Source organism: Triticum aestivum, chromosome 4D, assembly GCF_018294505.1.
Source record: "Triticum aestivum cultivar Chinese Spring chromosome 4D, IWGSC CS RefSeq v2.1, whole genome shotgun sequence".
Lineage (NCBI taxonomy): Eukaryota > Viridiplantae > Streptophyta > Magnoliopsida > Poales > Poaceae > Triticum > Triticum aestivum.
Window position 1 is genome coordinate 414,318,848 of NC_057805.1, and position 26,170 is coordinate 414,345,017.

Here is a 26,170-nt window from a genome sequence, read left to right on the forward strand (position 1 = left end):
CTCCTAGGAGAGCCCCGAACCTGGGTAAGATTTGCCGGCGTATGCGATCTCGCACACTCCCGCCTCTAGAGCCCGGCGACGTACTTTTGTCCACATCCATGATAAGCCACCCCTTGGCATATGTCGCACGATATCCCCGACATTTGGCGCCCACCATGGGGCTAGGTGCAGCGTCGTCCGGAAACATGTTTTGGCCGGGAACCCTCTTCCTTCCTGGCGAGCGCAGCCAGCCCGGAACGCCCGACGGTGTTTGCGTCGACGCGCTACGCGGCGTGGAAGCCGTTTGCACTGCGACCTGCCTCACCGATCTAATCGGCGTGATCCACCTCTATGACGAGCATGTGCCCGATGCAGGTGCAGCCAGCTCCGCGAGCTACCTTGTCGATCTCCTTGGCAAGCTCCACATCGCCAACGAGCCTGCCTCTGACCTAGAGTCAGTTGGCTCCACCGATCCGATGCTTGTCGACTCCGACACGGCATCCCTCGACGCCTTCCCCACCAACGTGGTGGTCATCGACGATCCGCTCCCTCCTGCGACCAGCGACGCCAGCACCAGCACCGTCACGGAGGTGCTGGTCATTAGCCACGACGGAGCCTCTGGCGGGGCCGCCTAGGACCCGCTGCAGGCGGCAATGCGGGACCTGTCTGCACCCATAGCAGCAGATGCCAATGGTGAGACGCTTGAGGCCTGCCGCATCGCGCTCGTCGAGAGCGCCAAGAAGTTGGCTACCATGAGACGCCTCACCGAAGCATATCAGCGCGAGATCGACCACGCCGTCTGCGGCACGTCGGCTGCTGGAGAGCCCAGCCGCGTGGGCGTGGTCCGGCAACGCGGCGCGGCCATCGCCAACATGCTGGGGGTAGACCGCCATGTTTACGCCACGCCCATCGAGAACATACGTGCTGCCCAGGTGGCAGCAGATGAAATTGACCAGCTGGAGGGCGACGAGCGTTGCTACATGACGGAGTGTGTCCAGCAGCTCATCAACATGGCCGCCGCGCAGCAAGAACCGGCCACCGCGTGGGAGAACCCGGCCAGCAGGCTGAGAACCTTCCCCCCACGCCGAGATCATGTCGCAACCTCCTGGTCTCCAGAAGGCGGCGCCCGCAGTCGAAGAGACCGAGAGCCGGCTGCTAGACGCAGCCGTACCCGCATCACCATCGAGCGCGACCAAGACGGCCGCCCATGAGCAGTGGAACAGCGGAGCGATCGCCCGCCTCCCCCATGCAGGGAAAGGCGCGCCTCCCCGCTGCCTGTTGAGCACCCGACTCTCAGAGACCGGCTAGGCCGCCGTGAAGGAGTCGGAGAAAACAACGCCCGTCACCGGATCAACCGCCTGGCTTGATCCCTGGCGGTAGAAGAAGAATATGCAATCGGCCCACCTTGCTTTGGCCCCTGCATTCGCGACGATCCCTTCCCCAAAGGGTTCTCGCTCCCTCGAGACACTCCCAAGTACAACGGCTCCGTGAAGCTGGAGGATTGGCTGGTGGACTACTCCACCGCAGTCAACATAGCAAACGGCAACAAGCGCGTTGCCGTGAAGTACGTCCCCCTCATGCTTCAGGGCACGGCCCAGACATGGCTGAACAACCTCAAGCCCTACAGCGTCAACAGTTGCCTGGACTTCACCGAAGCCTTCATCCGCAACTTCACCAGCACCTACAAGCAGTCGCCCAAGCCCCGCCCGCTCTCTCTGTGCGTCCAAGACCCGACCGAGTCCACCCGCGACTACTTGACACGGTGGGCTGAGCTATGCAACTCTTGCGAAGGGGTGAGGTGCAAGCCATAGAGTACTTCATTGCCAGGTGCCGAGAGGGCAACTTACTCAAGCACAAACTCCTCTGCGACGAGCCGGCCACACTCGACGAGTTGCTGATCATAGCAGAAAAGTACACCACTACCGACTCCTCCATGAAGTCGGAGCTCCGACTGGACGCATCTGGAAAGGTGCCCCCTCCGGCTCCTCAGACGCCGGCTGGTGACAACAGTCGGCGCCAGCAGCAGATAGACAACAAGCGCAAAGCCTCGCAGCCGGCCTCCACCAGCCGGCAGGTGGCAACAGTTGAAGACCAGTAGCCTGAGGGACAACCCATCCCCAAGCGTCAGAAAGGCGGCAAGACCGCTTGGTTGCCCGCCTTCTCCTTCGAGCAAACCCTTGATGCCCCCTGCAAGTTCCACAGCGGCGTGAAGCCGTCCAACCACACGACCCGAAAGTGCCATTGGCTCGTCCGCATTGCCAAGGGCGAAGGACTGCCGCCTTTGCCTGCTGGTCAGCTGGCTCCGCCTCCTCAACAGTCGGCGGCCCGTCCAGCAGTCGGCGCTCTCCAAGATGAATTCCCCGAAGAACACGGAGCCTATGTCGTCTTCACCAGTGTGGCTGACGACAGGCACAGCCGACACCAGCAGCACCATGAGGTGAATGCTGTCGCGTCTGAAGTCCCGGAGTTCATGCATTGGTCCGAAAGGCCCATTAGCTAGAGCCGTGCAGAGCACCCGGAAGTGATGCCTTCTCGGGTTCCTACGCCATGGTGCTGGACGCCACCTTCTCAACAGAGAGGCGAGCTGCTCGCTTCTCCCGAGTTCTGATAGACGGCGGTAGCAGCATCAACATCCTCTACCGTGACACTATGGAGAAGCTGGGTATCAAAGAGAGACAACTTCAGCCTAGTCGGACTATCTTCCATGGCATTGTTCCTGGCCTTTCCTGCTCACCAATCGGCAAGATCAAGATAGACGTCCTCTTCGGAGACAAGATCACTTCCGCCGTGAGGCAATCTGGTTTGAGGTGGTTGACCTGGAGAGCCCTTATCACGCGCTCCTAGGCCGACCGGCTCTAGCCAAGTTCATGGCGGTGCCGCACTATGCTTACCACAAGATGAAGATGCCGGGAACCAAGGGCATAATCACTATAGCCGGAGACTACAAGAAGTCGGCCGCCTGTGCTGCTGCTAGTAGCCGGCTGGCCGAGTCCCTTGTGATTGCTGCCGAGAAGAAGCTCCTGGATCGGGTCGTGGCCATGGCCAGCAAGCAGCCGGATCTGTCACCAGATCCTAAGGAGTCGGAGACCAAGGGCTCCTTCCATCCGGCCAAAGAAACCAAGAAGATCCCCTTGGACCCTGACCACCTGGAGAGGCACGCTATCGTGGGGACCAACCTGGATGGGGTGGCGGACGGAGGAGGCTGGGGTGGAGAGGGTGTTTTGGCGCCCACGGAGCACGAATGGGGAAATGGAGGTGGAGAGGAAGGGGGGAACCATGTCTTCAGGGCGCGCTTGTCTCAAATGCGAGGAAATTTACAAACTTAGCCCCTGTTTCAAATTTCCTACATCACAGCAATATTAGTCGGTTGGGGATAGGACGGTAATCTCGCATACACCGAATATTTGCCGACGAGAGTTTGTTTTTGGCGCCCACCATGTATGAATTGGGGAGGGAGTCGATTTCGGCCGAGGACACACTGTGTTTTGGCGCCCACCGTGTATGTATCCGGGTGAGAGGCGGTTATGTCATGTTTGAGTGAAATTACAAACCTACCCCTATCAAAACCTATAGAAATCGAGCAGATAGGCTTTGCGTGGCAGGGATAGGCAGTAGTAATTTCCATCTCGCAGATTTTGGTTTCGGGCGGTTACTGCGACTTTCCCTGCTTCGTTCAAATTTTGCAGAGTGCACGTTTACCGTGCCAACTCAATTTGAATCCCGTTTGTATTCTATTTTTTTCGGGCGGGATCCAATTTCGATTGGAATAAAATTCTATATACATCATTTTTTTATATATACTTTCAAAAGCACAACACCCTTTATACATAAATATGGTTTACAAATGGCATGATCTCAGATTCATAAGGTTGTATCCATCAATTTGGATTTTCAAATATTTGAAACCACTTTATGTTGAAATCCAATGTATGCATTCCTCGCTAACTGTCTCCAATTAATGTGTGTTTCATGCTGGGTTTTTTTACTTCTCAAACATGTATAATGTGTTTCACACATGCAACATATAGTGTAATCCAGTTTAGACATTAATTGCATATAAACCATGCATTGTTTCTAATTAAAGAATCTATGGATCACCAATATTGATAAACTATATAACATTACACGTGTCCCCAAATTCAAATGAATATGCATGTATGATACACCAATTTGGTTTATGATATTATCGATGTCGTGATCTCCAGTTTAAATATTTGAATCCCATTTAATCCAGATATTCGTCTCATATAACTATCACTCATGCTTATATAGGACTATCTCTCTAGACCTATATGCGTTCATCATCTCTCGGGTATCTCTCGTGCTACCTGTATGTCGACACTGATCTTTTATCTTCGTAACACACTGACGGTACTCTCTCCCTCGACCTTCATCACTCTATCTCTCTCTAAGTATATCTCGCTCCCTGCTATGTGTCTCTAACTATGATTCTCCATGTGGAATCTCTTTCTCTCACACAAACACAAAACTTTGTCTTCCGGGGTCTCATTTCTCTCTACTATTCCCCTGTGTGCCACTCGCACACCCCTCATACAGAGATGTCTTTCGCTCCTTAGGTATGAGAACCTACGACTCTTCCTCTTAAATATCTCTTTCTCACACACAAACACAAACTCTGTCTCCCATGGTCTCATATTTCTCCATTGTTCTCTTGCATGTCGCTCACACACACTGTCTCTCCCTAGAGATATCTTGCGTTCCCTCATATGTTTCTCTAGCTATCACTCTCGTTTTGAAATATCTTTCTCTCTCGCAGACACAAACTCCGTCTCTCGGGATCTCATTTCTCTCCGATATTTGTTTGTATGTGAGTCACATGCACCCTTTCCTCATCTCTCTCACACCCACACCCATAACTCAGCCTTCTGATCCACTCGACTCCTATCTCTAACGCACACTATCTAGCATCTTTATCTTTCTATTTATCTGTTTCTCCATCAACCTTCTTTCATTTATAGGTTGATCTCTTTTGCGCAATCGTTGTGCCTCACTCCCTCTGCTCGCCATAGATGCATGCTCTAGCCCACACCACTATCTCTTAAAGACAAAAACACATGCTCAATTGTTGGGCCTTCTTCCCTGCATTCTCGCATGCATGCATATTGTCATACCGATCCGTCTCTCCCATGTCGTTGATCTTAGCTTATGACTTATGTCTTCTTTCTTTTATCTCGATCATGCGCGCGCACACACACACACACATCCCACGTATACATGTATACCTCTCACACATGCACGTTGAAGGTCTCTATGTCTCCATACGTAGTTAATTACCCTCAACCCTAACGCCACATCGAATCGTTCTCTTCTTGTGTGCACATAACTTCCGCCTGGATGGGTAAAACACACACTCACACTTAACAATCTCCTTGTAGCTACCCCCCTCTCACTCTTCCCCTATACCCCAAAACCAATAAGACCATCCCTTCGTTTAATTCCCGCCTACATGCACCATCGATATATAGTAGTCTTCCTTGGTGTCTCTCGAACAAGCACGTTCTCTCGATGTCAACTACTCTCACGCACACACACCTTCTCTTCCCTCTCTACGGGAATTTTCTCTCTCGCACCCCATCGTTGGTGGCCTCTGCCATACACATCACCTCTCTATGATGAAGCCATGCACACTAATTACATCCGCCACCGAGGACCCGCGCGACACACACACACACACACACACACACAACACGCACGCACGCACCCACCCACCCCCACACCACACACACAGTAAGACCCATCACACACACGCACACACACACTAAGACTCCATCTCTCTCTCTCTCCCACACACCCACACACACACACTGAGACTCCATCTCACACACACATGCTCTAGGCGGAGCATTTGTTCCTACCACCCTTCATCCACCCTTACCCGTATGATAAACAATCACCTTAATTTACTTGTATAACATGGATAAATTCCACTTTACTTTAGTAGTTAGCAAACTTATCATCTGTACCCTTATAAAAAACCGAGTTGGCGATGATGGTGTGCCTGCCATCTTGTAATATAGACCGTCTGAATATCTGATGGATAGAAGGCAAACTATGATAATTTTACAAAAGATAGCCGCACCTCTCTCCACATCCTTATCTCCCACACCTCATTGCTGAGCAATTAAAAAAGAAAGTCTTCGGAACAATCTAACATGGTGGCCGCTGCCGCCTGCCGGCGCCGTCCATCCCCATGCCTCCACCCATTCTGACCACCAGTCACCACCACGCTCCACTCCTCCTCACCTTATCTCTCATTCATTTTTTCGATGACATTCTCGAGATACCAGTTTTCTGATAAAATTCTCGAAATATCATTAGTTTTTACACATGGGATTACTCCTGCATGGGTAAATCACAACATGTGTTTTGTAAAAAAATGCATATTGATGTTCTGTGCAATGCACGAGCATCTTGCTTGTAATTATATAACGCAAATCACGAGCAGGAAGTGACATTTTTTACACAACCATGTTAACATGGCCACGTAAATCACTAGCTAAAGTAAATACCATTATACTTATATCCCGATGCAAAAGGTTGAGTACATGTCTGAAGAGTAGAGTCGCACACACGCACTCTGTCTCTCAGAATCTCTCTCACACACACACACCAGTTACGTGACGCCCACTTAAGCAGACACGTATGTTACAATTTGTGCACCCGCGGGTACACGTGATGTTGCGCATTTATTTAAGTCGGACGGCGACCCAAACAGTAGCTGCATTCATTCCCCTCCCGCCGCCTCTTCTCTGGTCGCCGTCGCCCGGTAGCCATGGCCTGGCCGAAGGTAACAACATACGCCATACTCCCGCCGGAGCGGCTGTTTAATCTGGAAATTTTAGTGGTCATGCATGCATCTTTTTGTGCTAGCACTCCTATATAAGGGTTGACTGGTCGCTTCCCGTGGACGTGCGCGGGCGGTGGAAGAGGAAGGAGAAGGGAAGCGGGCTGTGGAGTAAAGTTTTTTACCACAATTTCTTAGGAAACTGAGTGCAATAATTGAGTAGTTTTGCAAACTACCAGTACTACACATGAAACAGTTCAAAACCTATACTCCCTTGCCAGCGCGCGCTTTCCGCATGAAACGGTCAGCATCGCCCTGGAGCGTCAGTGTCGCATTAATGCCCGGCCAGAGCCGAGGCGACCTCTCACTGGCGCCGGCTTTGAAGCGGCGCGACGGCCGAGAGAGCGCCGCTTCCCGGTGCACCGACTGCTCCGCGTCGAGGCTGGCCATAGGCCCTGTTTGGATCCATGGGTTAGAGTTAGTTTGAGCTAGTTGGGGCTCAAATAGCCCAAAAGTATCCAAGCATGAGGGTTTAAATTGGAGCAAGTTGCACCGAACCCACCAAAAAAAACTATCCCACCCAAGAGGTGCTAACTGGAGATAGTTCTCATTGGGACCACTGAAAAATCACTTCTCTCTCTCCATCAAGTGCATTTATTGTCAATCTAACCCTGTCACCCAAACACCTCTTTGGCTACAGTTAGTTCAGGGTTAGTCATGAGTTAGTCTAACCTCTAGCTAAGTTAGAGTATCCAAACAGGAGCAGTATAGGACATGCAAGTTGCTCAAAGCATACAGTCAAATTCGTACGTGAAAGGATTTTTTCTTTTTGAAAACGGAACGTGAAAGGAATTTTTTTAGAATGCTCTTGGCATGTCGCTAACATGTGATGAGTTAACCGACCTCAATAGACGGCAAAAACGCCAGCCCGCCGCACTTTGAGAGAGACGAGGAGGGAGAAGCGATACGGGCTGCTGGATTACTAGAGATAGGTGTCGCACGGAAGCCAAGAAATATGGTGATAGCGTGGGTTAGCCATGTACTAGTATGATGTAACTACACTGGGCTGCCGTGTTTCGTACTCTTCCAGTCCACTGTGGAGATGATTGGTTGATTTTATATCGCTGAATAATATAAAATATTATGAGTGCAGACGCTCCACCCCGAGGTTCCTTGCTCCTTCTCGGTCGTCGGGAATCTATGTTCTTCCACTCTATTTTTTTACGTGAGCTTTGTTCATCCTTTTGCCAACACGCGACACATCTAGCATCAAGGTGCACGTGTCATGCAAGGATCGTTCCATCTATATGAAGAACACGTGGGACTGGAACTACGAGACGGACATGTACCCAGGAGTGGACGTGCGAACCTGTGTAATGTAGCGCAGTAAGTGAAGTAGAAAGGCACAAATAGTATGAACATGCGTGGCATATAGGCATTTGTCTCTTACTACCACTAAATGTTGTACGTGCAATGCCCGGTGATGTTATGGAGTACGTGACTAAGTACTCTACTACTACTATATTAATTGGAGGCACATATTAGGTTTTATATTTGTTTACGTGTATGCCCCGAGACCTTCCAACTAGACGTGTCTTTCTCTCCGGGTCGCACTTTGTATCGTTCATACCACTAGTACAGTAGTACTACTACGTGTGGTCTCCGACCCAGAAGTGGAGACGCTCTACCACGCTGTTCATGTCCCACTCCTTTCGCTGACGTGTGCGACATCCAGCACGTGCCGTGTGTTTGGCACTCCTTCGTCGTAAGAGTTGAAACGCTAGCATTCATTAGAAATAAAAAATAAATATAAATCACCAGTGATACTATACCACGCGGTTTCCTTGCTCCTCGATATCGGAAAGAATACTTCCGCTCGCCGACATGTGGGACGTCGACCATCCTGGTCCACTTGCCATGCCCGCAGAACTCCAAGGGAGAGTCACCCCGGTCGTCGCGCCGCAGTAATTACTAATGAGCCGTCAAATCACAGGCCCAACCTTACCCACTGTGAAGTTGCTCGGACGAAGGAACCATCATGACTTCGTTGAATTCCGCTTCTTGAAGAAAACTACTGTACCAGCAGTACTGCTAGCTACAGTAGTTACTCCAGCAGAGGCCTCCTTTGGTTCATAGGATAGGAATTTTATAGGAATATGAAAATCATAGGAAGTGAGATGACATGCATCTCAATTCCTATAGAGAAAGAGATGCCATTTGATGCATAGGATAGGAATTTTTCCATTGAGTCTAGGCTAATGTACTGGTAATTTGCTCTAAAAACTACAGTAGTAACTAGTAGTACTGTTACATGCTCGTAATTAATTAAACAAACGTACGGGCGACACAGACACACACACTAACTACTAGTACTACTACTTCTCACATGCTGGCCAGACGCCGTCGTTCTCCTTCCCGGCTTTGTCGGCGACACCCCACCGTGCTTGGATCTCCGCCGACCTCTCCGCAGCAGCGCGTGCGTCCTCTTCTTTCTTGCGGCGGCGGGCCTCTCTTTTCTTGAGTGCTTTCTGACTTTTCCGCTCCCTCTGTGCGGCTTTGGCCGCCTCTTGCTCTACCGCCCATTCGGCCTTGGCAGCTTCAAATTCCGCCCACATAGGTGTGAGGTCGCGAGCGGCGATGAACTCGGCACGGCGGGATGCCACCGCTTGCCTACCATTCTGTGTGCGGTCGTGGGCGGCGAGGAACTCGGCGCGGCGGGATGCCATCGCTTCCTTACCGGTTAGTGTGCGGCGCGGTGGCATGAACGACGCTTGGTGACAGCTCTGGGGTGGAGTGGCCGGACAACCGTAAAGTGCATTGGTTTGTCAAGAGCTCAAGGACAGAAGACGAAGGAAATTTGGATTCCCCTTCAATCCTGGTCATTTATTACCGAGTAAAATGCATTGGCGGTCATTGAACTTGTCTTGATAGCTCACTTTGATCATTGTATACGAGATATGGTGATTATACGGTCACTGGCTCAGCGTATAGCTCCGTATTTGTCTGGTTGACCAGTCAAACAGTCCGCATGCGCCTCATCAGCTCGTGTTCTTTATCTATCTATCTATGCGGGCCTACCTGTCAGTGGAGAAAGAAATAAAAACCAAAATTATGCGTATGTGACATTACTGTTTAGACGTTTGCTGGAGGCCTCCGCGAACACCGAGCATGTATTCACCTGGCTCAACACCAACGGTCATACTCGTGACTCGGCGCCTTGCTCATGTATATCGTCCATCACAACGACAATCTATAAAACAGCCTAGCTAGAGAGGGTACTATGGTGCGGAGTATGTACTATCGTGAGCAACCGATCATAGTGCCACTGCACACGAGTGTGTGTCTGATCGATTCGTCCATTATTCGTAAGTTATGTATGGTTGTGTGGTGTCTAATGGTGGTCGTCGAATGCTAGCTGGCGACAAGAGCGGTTGCATGGACGCCTGGTTGTCAATACGTGCCGCATACGCTTCAAAGGCTCGTCATCCATGAGTTCACATTTTACCACCACGCCAGCGTCTGACCGCCCTGGCCTACCGAAACCCCTTCCATCGCTAGCGCGCGCTTCCCGCCTGAAACGATCACCGTCTCTCCAGAACGTCAATGCCGCATTCACCGGCCTTAACTGCAGGTGCAGTTGGTGTGTCACTGACATGCGGGCCTGATGCCCGTTGGGCCCACATGTCAGTGAGACAACGCACCTGCGGTTAAGTCACTGAAGCAGCGTCCGCATTCACGCCCGACGCGACCTCTCACTGGCGCCGGCATTGCAGCAGCGCGACGGCCGAGAGAGCGCCACCCGCGCGGCATCCCGGTGCAAGCGACTGCTCCGCGTTAATGACACCACGGCTGCCGACGAACCTACTCCGGTGCCAGCCGTCCATCCGTCTGCCGCGGCTCATTGCCATTCGCCCGCTATATTAACTTGAGCCCCAGCTCCCAGCCATAGCCAAAGACCCACACTCATTCTCCTCCGGTCCCTTCCTTCTGTTGGCACCACTCCAACCATGGCCTCCGGGCACTCCAAAGCTCTCTTGGACGTACTGTCGCAGGAGCAGACGAAGGACATCGGTGGCTCCGCTCCGGGCGCGCTCCAAAGCTCTCTTGGACGTACTCTCGCAGGAGCAGACGAAGGAGATCGCCGGCTCCCCCCCGGCCGCCCTCCGCCGCCACGACCACGAAGCCGGCGCGCGTGCGCGGGCGCAGCCGGCAGCGAGGAAGAGTAGTACACGGTAGGTCGCCACCGCTCTGGTCCCAGGAAGGCCACCGCTCCTCCACTCAGTCGACGCCAAGCTTGGTGGGATAAAAATCGGCGGCCGATTAGCCGCTTGACGGCGACGTGGAGGCGGAAATCTTCATAACCTTGTGCTCCGGAGGAGGAGGTTATCGAGGCGGATAAGGAGGAGGCAAAGGCAATGGCCGGCTTTCTCGGGTTCATGGCCGGACATGGTGGTCGGGGCCCGGCGATCGTTTAGATTAGGTTTACAGTAGGTTTTAGTACGGTTTGTGCGAAATATGTAATGAATTTCGTCCAGTTTATAGGAAAAGTTCTCGAAATGTAATGAATTTCATCCGGTCAATTTGAAATTTGCTTTGTTTGCACGAATTTCGTCCGGTTAGTTCATATAGTTGTCGAAAGGTATGCGGGCAGCATTGGATGGCATCCATCAGTGTCCTCGGACAGATGCCGGTGTAAATTTGAGGGCCAGCGCTGGAGATGCCCTAACTATCATGCTATAATCGCTAACAGTGCTCCATTATTTCGCAGGGAACAGTTATCCCTCGATCAAAATCAGATCCGCCGTGTTTCGCACTCCTCCCACGTAAGAGTGTAGACTCTTGCTTACATAAAAATGGAGCAAGTGGACGGCACTGTAGCACGTCATATCACTCAAACTAGCCCGCCTAACGCGCGGGAAAGCACCGCCCTCGTCATTTTGTTCTGGATTTCTATCAATCGATCGCACGAAAATGTTACGCTTTGCAAGTTCAAAAGGAAAAGGCGGCACACTTACAACTCGTACGCGTCGCGTTCACGTCGCACCCCCGACAGTCCGGCTCGCACGCCGCTCACCAGAGGGGACACGCGTTGTCTTGCATTTTCACTGACATGTGGGACTGCAATTGAATAAACCGTCGATAGCCAAAATCTAATCGCTCGGCGGGCGTCGGCTGAGAGGAGAGAGACGGGGGAGGGAGAAGAGATCGCCCGCCCGCCGTGCACGGACTCCAAGAAATATGTGGTGATAATGTGAGGTGGGCCATGCGGGAGTCCGCACCGCTTCCAAGCCCGCTTCTTACCGCCCTGGCCCACCAGAACCCCTCCCCCACCCCACCACCTCCCCGCGCGCGCTCCCCCTCAGAGGCCAGCTGCCCGCATTCATAGCAAGTAGTACCAGTAAAATTCTGGGCTATAAAGGGCATGTACAATGGTTGATAAGATAGTCTTATCATAAGTCTTGCATGTAATTTAGAGATGACAAAAAAACATGTGTACAATGGATCATCTCTTAGCCTTATCTTCAATAACTAGTTATTCCTAAAAACATGGTGAAACATATTGTGCTAAGAGATCATCTCTTGTCTTCTCGACAAGCCCGCTTATGTGGAGGAGAGAGAGGCATTGACAAAGTCAAGGAGTGGGATCTGCAGGAGCCCGTCTCTACACGTGCTCCTAGGTATAAAAAACTAATTCTAAAAAAGAGGCATAAAAACAATTGTGTCTAAAAAAGAAAGGTAAAAAACATTTGAGAGGAAATAGATAGAGAGAAAGTGAGAAAAAGTTGTAACCTTATAGTCAACACTATGGTAGTATTACATGAGGAAGGAGGGAGTGGTGCACATGCCAAGTTCACTGGGCTGCCGTGTTTCACACTCCTCCGTCGTAACAGTGGAGACAATAGGTTTCATCAAAAATAAACAATGAATACTCGTTGCTCGTCCACTATATCGGAAAGAATACTTTCATTCGCCGACATGTGGGACGTCGACCATCCTGGTCCACCTGCCATGCACAAAATTATCCTGGTCCACCCTGGCCATGCCACAAAGTTAGTCGGACGAAGGAACCATCATGACTTCGTTGAATTCCGCTTCTTCATGAAAACTTACTCTACCCGCAGTACTGCTACCACACGCGAAGACTGGACGGCACTGTACCACGTCATATCACTAAAACCCACTAGGCCAAACTAGCCCGCCTAGGATTTGTACTCCCTCCGTTTCAAAGTTAGTAGTACAAAGTTGACTCATCTATTTTGGAACGGAGGGACGTCTCTGTACTGCTATGATTTTGTGTTGTACGTCTCTGTACTTTTGCTACGATTTTCCTACCCTATGAACCAAATGAGGCCTGAATGTATCCGTGTCGACTATTGTCTGATCGATCGCTAAGCCTACAATTTTAGGAGCTTGGGCTATTGGCCGATCGACGACGGATCAGTATAAGCGTACCACGAGCTCATCAGCCCCAACATTTCTCTTCGGTGAGTGTTTTGCAAGTACTATAGCTCGCACAGTAGCTAGCCTACTAACACCAAGAATCATCAAATAAGCCCTGCTGATATGATAAACAGTTCAAACTTACATCTAAGCATGCCATATATTACATCAAAAGCTGGTGAGGATACATCTGTTTCCATAACTCGGAGAGGGTTCGCATGATTCACTATCAAACAAAAGTAGCAAGTACCGCCCACACAAGACAGTGCACTAGCCCTAAGATGGTTTGATAACACGCATCGTTCTGGTAATTAAACACAGGGCAATGCAAACTACCCTGAAGGATTAGCGCGACCAACTATTTCTTGTCATCGATCTCTCGGGCAATGACCACAGCACGGACAGCGGCATGGGAATCGATCTCTGGGGCGATGTCCACAGGACTGACCGCGACATCGGAATCGATCTCTGGGGCGATGTCCACAGGATGGACAGCGGCATCGGAATCGATCTCCGGGGCGATGCCAACAGGACGGACCGCGACATCGAAAACGATCTCTGGGGCGTTGTCCACAGGACGGGCCGCGACATCGGAATCATCAAGGACGTCCACCGGCACCTGCACAACCCTAACATATTAGCAAGCACATTGCAAATAATCAAAAACCACAACTTTCGGTAATAAGCCATTATTTTTTACCTTGTGCAGCTCACCGGGGGATCCCATCCCTCCGGGGGCCATCTCCTCGTCCTCGATGGGGGCCATCACCTTGCCAGGGGAATACTGCTTCTCAACGGCGACTATCTCCTCAAACTCGGCCTTGAGCCTCGCATAGGTGGCCATCAGAGTTTCTGGGGTAGGCACGGTGGGGCCCTTGCTGTTCTTCCAACTTTCTTTGAGGAGTTCGTCCGCCAACGTCGTCAACTCTTTGGCCAGTGCTTGTTTCTTGGAGTTCTTCGTCTCCATGGGTTGGCCCGCCAACATGGTCAACTCGTTGGTCGGTGCTCGCTTCCTGGAGATCGCTGTCTCCAGTGGGTTGTCCGCCGGCAACTCTTTGCCTAGTGCTCCAGGATCCATCAATGAACTGACAAACAAAAAGCAATCGAAAGGAAACCACAATCGCAATGAAAACGGGAAAAGAATAGGCTGTGAGAATCGGTCGGTGCTTCGCAAAAAGAAGATTCTTGGAATGAAAATATAGCAGCATCACTGATTCGCCCACCTTTCCTTCGTCGGTACAGAAGAAAAATGGCAGAAGTGAGTAGCCTGGAGTGAGGTTTTCTTCAAGAAAGGGGAGAAAGGGCTTCAACGAGCGTTCCAGTGAAATGATGGTTGCTTCGTCCAGTCCAACTTCGAGGCCACTTTACCACTGCTGGTAAAGGTGTGGGTTTTGTGATATGACGGGTCATGACGGCCACACCGGGGTGACCGGTGAGTTTCGACTGTAGCACCTCGCTGTGATTTGGTGGATGGCACGCGGGCCCGGATGCTTTGATGTCCCGCATGTAGATAGAGCGGCTAGTCATATAGGAGTGCTCAATATTGTGCACCGCGACCAAGGCGGAGAGGAAAACGAGAGAACTATGTAATTAATGCATGAGTTTAATTAGGGTAGTTTTGTAAAGTACGAGATACATTCCTCCAATCGCAAAATGCCTTGGTTGATGAGATTTGAGATTTGAGCCCTATAAACCGGAAGGTTGAGATTTGAGATTTGAGATACTGCACGCGGTGTAGTCTAGTCACTTGTTGGAATCTCTAGAAAGACTTATACCGCATGATTCTTTGCTCCTTCTTACTACTACGTACTACTTCTCCGACATGTGGGACAGCCAGCAGCATCCGGGTCGACGTAATACGTGTCATGCAATAGATTAGAGTGCGGAACGGAAGGGGGCATCACCCCGGTCGTACCGCCTGGCCCTGTTTGGATACTCTAACTCAGTTAAAGGTTAGAGTTAGATTCTAATCCTGAACTAACCCTGAAGTAACTCTAGCGAAAGAGGTGTTTGGATGACAGGGTTAGATGGAGCGCGGATACGGCGAGGTGCCTTCATGGGCGGTGCGAGAGGGAGGGAGGGAGGGAGAAGACGAGAAGCTTCGAGGAAGTGGGGAGGGATCTGCTGCGGGGAGAGCGAGAGAAAAATGTGTTTTTTAGTGTCCCGAGAAGAACTAACCCAAATAAGCACCTCTTGGGTGGGTTAGATTTTTTTTGGGTTAGTTGAGTTCAAACTAACCCAAACTAACTCTAACACATGGATCCAAACAGTAACCCAAACTAACCCTCCTGTTTGGATATTTTTGGGTTAGTTGAGTTCAAACTAACCCAAACTAACTCTAACACATGGATCCAAATAGTAACGCGCCGTCAAATCGCACAGCCCGACCTTTCCAGCAGTAAGTAAGTTGAATCCGCTACTCCCTCACCCTCCTCGCCTCTCTGTCAAACCGCCTACGCGAAAACTGCCGCGCGTACTGCCCGGGAAAAGCCCCGCCCTCAACTTTTAACTACGCGAAAATAGTTCGAGCTTGTTCGTTCTATATAAATACTAGTACTGTATGTTTATTCACCCGTGGGGTTGTTCAATGAATGGAGGGCCGGGGAGCACAAGTGAACAATACTACTACTAGTAGTAGTAAGTAGGAGTCGTACAGGTAGTCACCTTAAATAGAGAGTTTCTTTTCTTTAATGCCACGTACACAAATTGAAACGCTTGTTGTGGAGAGAAAAAGATAATCACTCCACTATATATGTATGCAGGGGCCTGAGCACTTGCTTTACTAGGGTTTCTCTCTTCATTCTCTCATCCTCTCCAGATATAAACAAGACAGCGGTAGCGACATTTTCTCTCTGCTCACCGCTGGTCACAGATCCGGCTGGATCCCTTCGGCTGGTTTGTGTAGAGGACTAGGTGCATCGTTCACGCAGTCATCACAGGCGAGGGAGGAAACCCACAGCTGCCGGACGGGCCCGATCCTCTGCCCGTGCCATTCTCTCCGACATAGCGCCGGCTCAGGAGGTCCTCCGACCCTTCTTCCTCCCTACCGTATTGTCCGCAGATCCGACTTGCCGCCGCCGACATCCCGACGACCCTCAGGTATAAGTTCTTTGAAAGCGGCCTTGCTCTACTGCCCCAGCTCCCCACATGTCTGCATGTGCATCTTTTTCTAATCCCATCAGCTCTTCCAAAGCCACCTAAATTTTTAGTATTATTAGATAAAGCTACTTCATGCATTCGAATCTAGGGCTTTGTTCAAACAACTAAGAAAGGGGGGAAAGTTGTAGCATGAATCTAGGACTTGATTCAAAGAGGAAATAATATGGTGAAAGTAGTAGAGACCGGATACCCAACCGGTCTCTTGGTTGAAAAGGGAAATAATGGGAAAACGCAGTACAAACTGGATAAGGAACAGATCTATTATTGGTTGAAAAAAGGATAGAAAGTGGCGGCTGGTGGACAAGTCAACAGAGTATGTCCAGGATTAGATTTGTTGCCCTCACATAGTAAAAGGTCTCCAGGATTAGAATTGCTGCCCTCACATAGTAAAAGGTCTCAGGATTAGATTTGCTGCCCTCACATAGTAAAAGGTCTCCAGGATTAGATTTGCTGCCCTCACATAGTAAAAGGTCTCCAGGATTAGATTTGCTGCCCTCACATAGTACAAGGTCTCCAGGATTAGGTTTGCTGCCCTCACATAGTAAAAGGTCTCCAGGATTAGATTTGCTGCCCTCACATAGCATGAACAAACTCGGCATCACCACTTTATGCCTCCTTGTAGGTACATTGTGCTGATGCGTCCACTGTCGCATGTCCTTATACCAACCTTTTGCTGTTGTTAATGTAAGGGCGCATGTAAAATGAAGCGATCACACTGTTACCTTAGGGACATGTCTAACCAGTGTTATTGTTAATCTAATGCCTCCAGTGATAAGATGCAATTAAACTGTGTTACAAATGGCACTCCTGCTGTTTTCCCCAGTATGATAAGTAAGTTGCTCCTTTACGCTGCTGAGTGTCCTGGTGTCCCCACGGTCCCATGCCCTTAAACCAACTCTTTAGCTGCTGTTGATTTACTGTATCTGGTAAACAAGCAATGCCACCATTAAAGTAATCCCATATTTGAGGAATCTCATTGTTGATCGTAATGCTTCTGGTAACATGAAGCATTGCTGACGTTTTAAAATTTCTACTGTCCTTGCGTGATTGCCATGAACATAATTAAGATGCTTCTTTTCATTTCGTATATGTTTCGTATATTCTTATTGACCAGCAACTGTTTACTTTCTATCTTTTTGTGCAGATAGGGATATCCATTTCACCTTGTTGCTATTGTGACCTTTTGGTGAACTGCACAAAACACTTTTTTTGGAATGAGTGTCTTGTGCAGTTCAACTAAAATGTCACGTGGGCAACATCTCTCAATTTTGGTGGAACTGCACAAAATGGTGATTGGAGTTTCCAAAATCTCCGTCAAGTTCTGCTGGTAATCTCGTGCAACATTTTATTAGCCTTTGCAAGATGAGCCGTCACTGTCACCACAATGGCACTTTATTTTAGTGGAACTGCACAAAAGGATAAGAAAATTATAGTTGCACCTTACATGAGCCGGACAGCCAACCTTAATGTTCCTCAATTTTAGTGCAACTACTAAAGAAGAACCTGCCAGCTCACGAGAGCAAGTACTTCTTGCTAGCTGAATGATGCAATCTTTGCTTCATTTCAGGTGAACTGCAGAAAAAGGCGCATGAATTGAATCATGGAACTCCAGGCAGGCCTCATCCGAGTGGAGCTGCAGGTTGAGTTCAAGGAGGCCACTATTAAAGTGAAATCATGCTCTTCTTGTTTGTGTTGTGCAAACAGGAATACTCAACTACAGATGTTGTGACGGTCAAGAGCATTCGCCAAGTTCTTCGATTGTATGACATGGCTAGCCAAGATGGATTTAATCCCGATATTCACTTTATCAAAAGGCTCTAATGGGTTGGTTCTGAATCTTGCAAGCTGGGAATCAATGAGATGTGTAGGCATCTTTGTTGTACTTATTATTTGAATCTTATTTGTTGGTTCTGAATCTTGCAAGCTGGGAATCAATGAGATGTGTAGGCATCTTTGTTGTACTTATTATTTGGATCTTATTTGTTGGTTCTGAATCTTGCAAGCTGGGAATCAATGAGATGTGTAGGCATCTTTGTTGTACTTATTATTTGGATCTTATTTGTTGGTTCTGAATCTTGCAAGCTGGGAAACACGGCATGATGATGCAGAGGACAACAACCATAACAAACAGTTCAAACTTGGTAGTATTATCTTTGTGAAAGTGCGACAAATGTGATGATCGTGTGCGTCCTGAGAATAATAATTCTAATTGTTGTGCATGTTGATCCTGTGGCACTTATAGAACGAGCCAATGCATTGCTTGTTTTAAGTATAAATTTCTATTAAAGCTAATTAAATTTAAGTAAAGTGACCACTCCTGTTATTACAGTACCAATACAGACCCGCTCGTGAAGCAACGTGTGGCCGGAATAGGTTTCTTAATGGATGCGTTTGAATGCGTCGAGGGTGCATCTTCTGCCGGGCGTTTAGCGGACGAGGGAGGGGTAGTAACTGTTGTCGCCTATACACACTTAGTTTACTGTTGAATCCAGTTCCCCAAGAGCTGAGAAATGAACTGCTGCTGCCGCCTACACACTCGTTCACTTGAATAGACTCCAATAGCGATCCGAGGGGTGAGCCTGCTGGATATGGACTTCAGCAAGGAGTTCCCCTTTGAGTTCGCCGTTCAGTCCTATGGCTGCACCAAGTTGAATGTGATGTACACCAACGATCCGGACTCGGTGAAGCTCTGCCTCGCCGAGTTCAAGCAGTACCTACAGGACGAGAAAGCACAAGGTTGCAGGACTAGACCTTGTGCCCATCCATTCGTCTCCTGACAGGGACCAGCGGATCGCCGTCGCCCAAGTATGTGTGCAGGACGAGGTTCTCATCTACCACTTCTGTAGGGCCATCAGAGGTTCTGGAGCATTTGCCCGTTTCATCGGCAGCGCCGACTGCACCTTCGCTACGGTGGAGAGAAGGAAGAACGCGACGATTCGGCCATCTGGTGCAACAAGCTTGTCGACATCCAGAAGCAATACAAGATCATCAGCAACGGGCAGGAGAAGGACTCCGTGGTTGACCTCGCCGAGACCATCATCGACCCCTGATACGCCAACATGAAAGAAGACAACGATACCAAGGACCTGAACACGTGGGAGGTACCTCTGAATCTAGCCTACATAACCTACGCGGCCAAGGACGCATACGCATGCTACGACATGTACAGGCAGATCTTGGACATGAGGGCGTGTCTGCTTCCCGTAACCGACGAGTACACGGACAGCCGCAGCGTCATGATCAAGCGTGCCAGGAAGGTCTAGATGTTGTACTTTATCTGTTTATAAGCACCTTTATCATCTGAGTGTTTCATGCATTAGCCTATGTGTCGTAATTATCTGTTTTGTCTGAAATATTTCTTTTAAGAACCCATTAACATGTTTGCTTTTTTAGTGGCTATTTGCTTATGTATGTAACTAGTTCACTTGTCCGTTAAAAAAACTAGTTCACTCGGCTGCCGTGCTTTGAATCTCCTTCCTCCCAACATATTCCCCTCCTCAGGTGGACCCAGCAGGTCTCGTACACAGACATATGGGACCAACCACCTATCCATTTGTATTTCTTTATTTTGTTCAATCTTTCGTCCTCTTCCTATACAGCGGCTGGCCATCATAGCCTATGGCGTTGGCCAGGCCATCCCTCTACTACCACACATTGTCCGGCGGCGGCAGCTCCACCGGCCCACCCTGCACCCGAACAAGTCAACCCTCGTACTCCCCTCCGCCTGCGTCTTCCCCCGCTCTGGTTCGTTCGGTCCGAGGTCTCGACGTCGTCCTCCGCCTTGGTGCTCTAGCCGCGGCGCCGCCGTCTGTCGTTCCCAATATGGTCAGCAAAACAAGAGGAATCAGGAGAGAACTGTTCGTCGAGAGGCTCACAGTCCCGGGCCCACCAGGTCCATGGCCTAGGTTTTGTTGTTTAACATGGGCAGCCCACGACATGTTTCAACATTTTTTGGATCCAGCAGGTATCAAGCGGCCTCTGGGCCTCCCAACCTAGCTTGTCTATAACATCAGCAGCCCAAGTTATGTTTGTTTTTTCAAGACGACGCACAGCTCAGTTCTATTTTTCGTTTTCATTAATCCTATATCTAAATTTTCTCCCACTTTCTTTTTCAATGTAAACTGAGTTTTCTCCCAGTACTTTTCCCTAGAACCAACTCAACTATCCCACGTCTAGCCTAAAAATAATAATACCCCACTTACTATTAACTCATCAAATTTAAATGATATTTTATTTCGTAAGTTGAAAGTTCTTACAAAATAATAATAATAAATGTTTATATATAACTTGGCAAGTTAACTCCTAGTGATTGCGTACATAAGCTTGCAAAGATTTTACTGACCAATGCAGTAATAGACGTGCAATCATGTGTTTATGTTTTTATAACATTTCTCCGTCTAGCCCAACATGATATTTTCACCCAGCCCAGCAAGTCCGCGGATTTCGAGAAAAATGCAAATGGGCTTTAAATTCTACCATATATATAAACGGGCTGCATAGATGCTACATCATTGTTTCACCCAGCCCACCAAATGGACTAAAAAAACAAATGGACTGGCTGACATGTGGGCCAGTAGGTCGAAGCCTAAGAAGGCGTTGGATTTACATCCAACGGCCGGCATTCTTCTTCAATCTCTCGTCTTCTTCCCCCAGCGCCGCCGGGACCGCCTGCTCCAGCCTCTGGCATCCAGCGGCGTTGTTTTGCGCTCCTCAGCGAAACGCTACCCCGCCGACGGCCAGGCCATCCCTCCACTCCGCACCTCCTGTTATTCTCTGCCGAGTGTAGGCCCACCCCGCACCCGAACCAGTCAAGTTTCCCACTCCTCTCCATGTGCGACTCCACTGCCGCGTCTTCCCCATCTCCGGGTCGTTCCATTCTGGGGCCTCGCCATCGTCCACAGCCTCGGTGCGCTCGGTGTGGCGTGGTCAACATACGAGAGTCATCGGAAGAGGACTGTACGTGGAGAGCCTGACGGCTGGGACCCACGAGGTCCATGGTCGCACGCAGGGAAAGTTCCTCCTTATTACGCACTATACGTGGGAAGGGCTTCTGTATTTCGTGAAAAAAAAACGTTCCCCCACTGACAGGTCGGACCCACCAGCTATATCTTCGCACGCAAGGAAGTGCCTCCTTATTACGCACAAAAAAATGAATACCCCCTGCTAGCTGGGACCACCATAGTGGGTGGATGACTTGTGGGCCTACTAAGTTGACGGGGACGGAGGGCTTTGTCAACTTAGTCAATATGAACGATTCTAGCTCCAGTGACCGTACGATGTCCATCCAACGGCCATAGTGCTTCTTCAACCTCTGGTCTTCTTGCTCCAGCCGCCCAAAGCAGCGCCGGTCGTGCCGCGTGCTCCTGCCACCCGTGGCCGGCTGTGATGCCGCGGAGGCCTCACCGCCCCTACTACTCCCACCGCTGGCCAGGGCATCCCTCTACTCACCCACACCCCCTGTTATTATGCGGCGACGGCAGCCTCACGCCGCAGCCGAACCAGTGAACCCTCGTACTCGTCTCCACGTGGGCATCCACTACCGTGTCTTCCCCGTCTCGGCGTCGTCCCCTTCCTAGGCCTCGCTGTCGTCCACCGCCTTGGTGCTCTCGGCGCGGTTTAGTCAATGTGGTCAACGACCGACTTCCATCGGAAGAGTACTGTACGTGGAGAGGCTGACAGCTGGGTCCACGGCCGCAGGTGGGTCCACGGCCACAGCCAGTTTTTTTGTGATTTGCCAAGTCAGTCGCTTTGTCAGGCCTGTTGGGCTGCAAATCTTTCAAGACGAGGAGAGCTTCATTCGGCTGGCCGAGAAAATGGCCTATCAGTAATGAGAAATGGGCTGTACATTTTTAAAACACATCAAACCGGCAATTAGTTTCAAATTTCTTTTTTCATTTCGAGATTTTAAATTGCATTGATTTTTATGCGTGGACAATTTGTTGTATTTTATATTGATACACATTTATTTTTAAAATCAGTTTGAATGTGACTCGAAATTTCAGGATTAAAAACAGTTCGGACTGCACCGAAATATGCAAAATTTCGTATAATTTTTTAACCGTGGCCACAATATGGGCTGTAATGCTAAAAAAAAGAATATAGGCTCCAAAAAAACCTTAAGAATTAGCAAATGGGTTGTAAATTATTAGAAATAATGGCAGATGGGTTGTATGCTGTTTTCCACAGATTTGAGGCTTTCCTAAAAAAAAGGTTGACACAGAAGCAGTGACTGTTGGATTTCCATCCAATGGCCGTCGTGCTTCTTCAATCTCTGCTCTTCCTGCTCCAGCCGCTCAAACAAGCGCCGGCAGGACTGCCTACTCCCTCCTCCCCTCGGCCGGCTGTGATGCCGCGCATGTACACGTACATACAGCGGCCAGGGTGCAAGAAAGTAAATACGGCCACGTACGTACATACGGGTGGGGTCTCGAACGTCTACTCGCGCGTACGTACGGCGAGGGCTCGTGTACATGGCTTGGTCGGAACGGAGAAACTGCGTCGCCGTCGTGTTCATGGGGAGGCAACGGAATGCGTCGTGTTCATCGGGAGGCAACGAAACGCGCGGGAGCCAACCGGCTTGGACGGAACAACCGATGGAAACGAGGCCTGGCGTACCACAGAACGGAGGAAACGGCCTTGTGTTCGACCGGCCACGTTCGAAATGGGATCCTGTTCATCGGGAGGGGTCTGGCATACCGCAAAACGGAGGAAACGGACCTCCTACGGTCGAAACGGGGGTCCTTGATCGGGAGGGGTGTGGCATACCGCAAAACGGAGGAAACGGACTTATGTTGGAGCGCTACGGTCGAAACAGGGGTCCTGTTCATCGGGAGGGCTGTGGCGTACCGCAAAACGGGACTCCACGGGATACTGTTCATCTCCACCGTCGACTCCCTCCAGCCTCCACGGGCTACTGTTCATCCACCGTCGACCTCCTCCAGCCTCCATGGGCTCCTGTTCATCCACGGGCTCCTGTTCATCCAGCCTCCACCGTGCGCTACTGCACCTGCTACTGTTCAACCAGCCCTATCCACGGGCTCCTATTCAACCACCCCTCCACGGGCTACTGTTATCCAGCCCTCCACCGTCTACTGTTCATCCAGCCCTCCACGGGGTCCTTTTCATCCAGCCCCAACCGGTCGATCGATCGGGGTCCTGTTCATCCAGAGGCAACACCACGGGGTCCTGTTCATCCACCCCCACCGGGAACTGTTCATCCAAAGCCCCCAGCAACGCTCACTGTTCATCCAGAGGCAGCATCGACCGGCTTCAGTTAGCAGCAGTAGTGAAGGAATCGCTCGATCGGGTTCAGTTAACAGCCATCGATCGATCGCTCGGGTTCAGTAACGCGTAGCGTGCAGTGCAATCGCTCGGGTTCAGCTAGAGCCCAACGCCTCGCTCGGGTTCAGTTAGAGCCCAACGCCTCGCACCCATGCGCGTGCGTGTATGAGAGAAACGCGCATCGCTCGGCCCCGACCACCCACCCTAACCGGGAACACCCCGATATTCTCCTCGCCCTCGCTTCCACCACGGTTTTTTCCGTCATGGACGGCCCAAAGAATGTCATGCAGCTGCATCTCTAGCCCACCCAGGACGAAAAGCCCATTTTCTATCATGATTTTTTGTCATAGAAGTAGGACCCCACCACATCTATGATGATACCGTGTTTTGTCACAATTATTGTCATAGAAGTGTCATAAGTATGACAGAAAAAAAATTCGTTCGGCCCAAAATGTCACGGATGTGTCTTTTTTTTGTAGTGATGCCTACTCAGGATACCACCAGATCAAGTTGAATCCGGCCGACCGCCTGAAGACCGCCTTCATCACACCATTCGAAGCCTTCTGTTACCTGACCATGACATTCGGCTTGAGAAATGCCGGTGCCACATTTCAGCATTGCATGCAGAAGTGCCCCCTTAAGCAACTCGGCAGAAATGCCCACATCTATGTAGACGATATTGTGGTGAAGACGGAGAAGCGCGGTACCCTCTTGGAAGATCTCAGGGAAACCTTTGATAATTTGCGTCGTTTCAAATCAAGCTCAACCCGGAGAAGTGTGTTTTTGGAGTTCCAGCCGGCCAGCTCCTTGGCTTCCTGGTCTCAGAATTCGCCATCGAGTGCAACCCTGTGAAGATCAAGGCCATTGAGCGGATGAAGAGACCCACCCGACTGTGAGATGTCCAGAAGTTCATCGGCTGCTTGGCATCCATCAGCCGCTTCATCATTCGGCTGGGCGAGAAGGCTCTTCCCCTATACCAGTTAATGAAGAAAACCACTCTGTCGGATTCTGGGTTCCGGCAAACCCTTAAGGTTTGAACTCTAGGGTGCGCATGAAGAACTCCCTCTCTCCCTAGCCTGCCCGCACAGCAATCTCAAGGCCTAGCTCGTCAAAACCAAGGAACAAGAGACACGAGAATTTATATTGGTTCGGGACACCGTTGTGGTGTAATACCCTACTCCAGTGTGGTGTGGTGGATTGCCTTGTAGGCTGAGGATGAACAAGTACAAGGTATGAACAACCTCCTAAGGATCTTGAGCTTGGTGAGCTAGTGTGTGTGAGGATGATCTAAATGATCCGTCCCCTTGCTAGGGTGGTGGCTAGTCATATTTATAGAGGCCCTGGTCCTCTTCCCAAATGTTAGGCGGGAAGGGATTCCACAACGGCCAATTTTGAAGGGAGACAACCAGTACAAGTTATCCTGACAAAAGGTGGTCTTCGCCTGTCAAAGGCTCTGGTGGTGACGCTGCTGTGGGTTCCGTGGTGACCTCCGTCCTGTCGTCCTGCTAGTCTTGGTCTTGTTGCACCGATATGGAAACCTTTGCCTGATGCCTCGGGACTCCTTGCCTGCGCCTGCCTCTTTAGCACCAAAGAGGAAACTGGTACTCTGCGCCCGCTGGTGCCCACCTGGCTTTTATCGTCATTGCTCATGTCATGCGGACCTCACGAGGTGCCCCCCGCCGTGATATCTCTGCTCCTCGCGAGCCAGCCTAGCGAGGCTGCCCCTGAGGAGGTCTTGTGTCGTCCGCCTCACGAGGCTCGGCCCCTCGCGAGGGTCTTGAGTGGTTGTTGATGAAGTTGGGTCGTACCGCGCCGCTGGCAGAGCCACGCCGTGGCCCGCAGGCAGGCAAGTCTTGGGACCCCCATTACCAGAAAGCTGGTGTCAGGACCCCGATTCCAAGTCACATCGATCTAGCCGGTAACACCTCATATCACTTTGCGGCCTCACGCACGGTATTCCCACGGGTGTCGCCTTACCATGGCCCGGGACCGTTTGCGTCTTTCGGCTCACGTATATGATAGTGTCGCTAGCATCCATATGACAGAGAACCCGGGTCGACATGACTAGTCGTGAACCCAAAGTGGCACTAACTTACGGGGACAGGCATACATGAATCAACATCGAGCATGTCGGTCAGCAGCGTGCGAATCCGAGCTGTAGCACTGGGCTAACAGGACTCCGGTGAACCGGGCTGTAGCAGGCTAGGCAGGACTCCGGATGTCACCGCGTGACATTTCCCCGAAGGGACAGACACAGGAACGAAATGAATCACATGCCGGCCAGTCAAGTGTTCCGGAGCAGTAGTGCTGGGCTAGCAGGACTCCGGTGAACCGGGCAGTAGCAGACTACTATGGCTCATGGAAGCACAAGACTACATTTCCCCATAAGAGAGGCTACCAAGGATAAACAACTAGGTTGTCGGATCCCACACATACCAAGCATTTCAATCGTACAAACAATATGCTCGATATGTGCAAATACAACATGGCATCACAACAAGACTC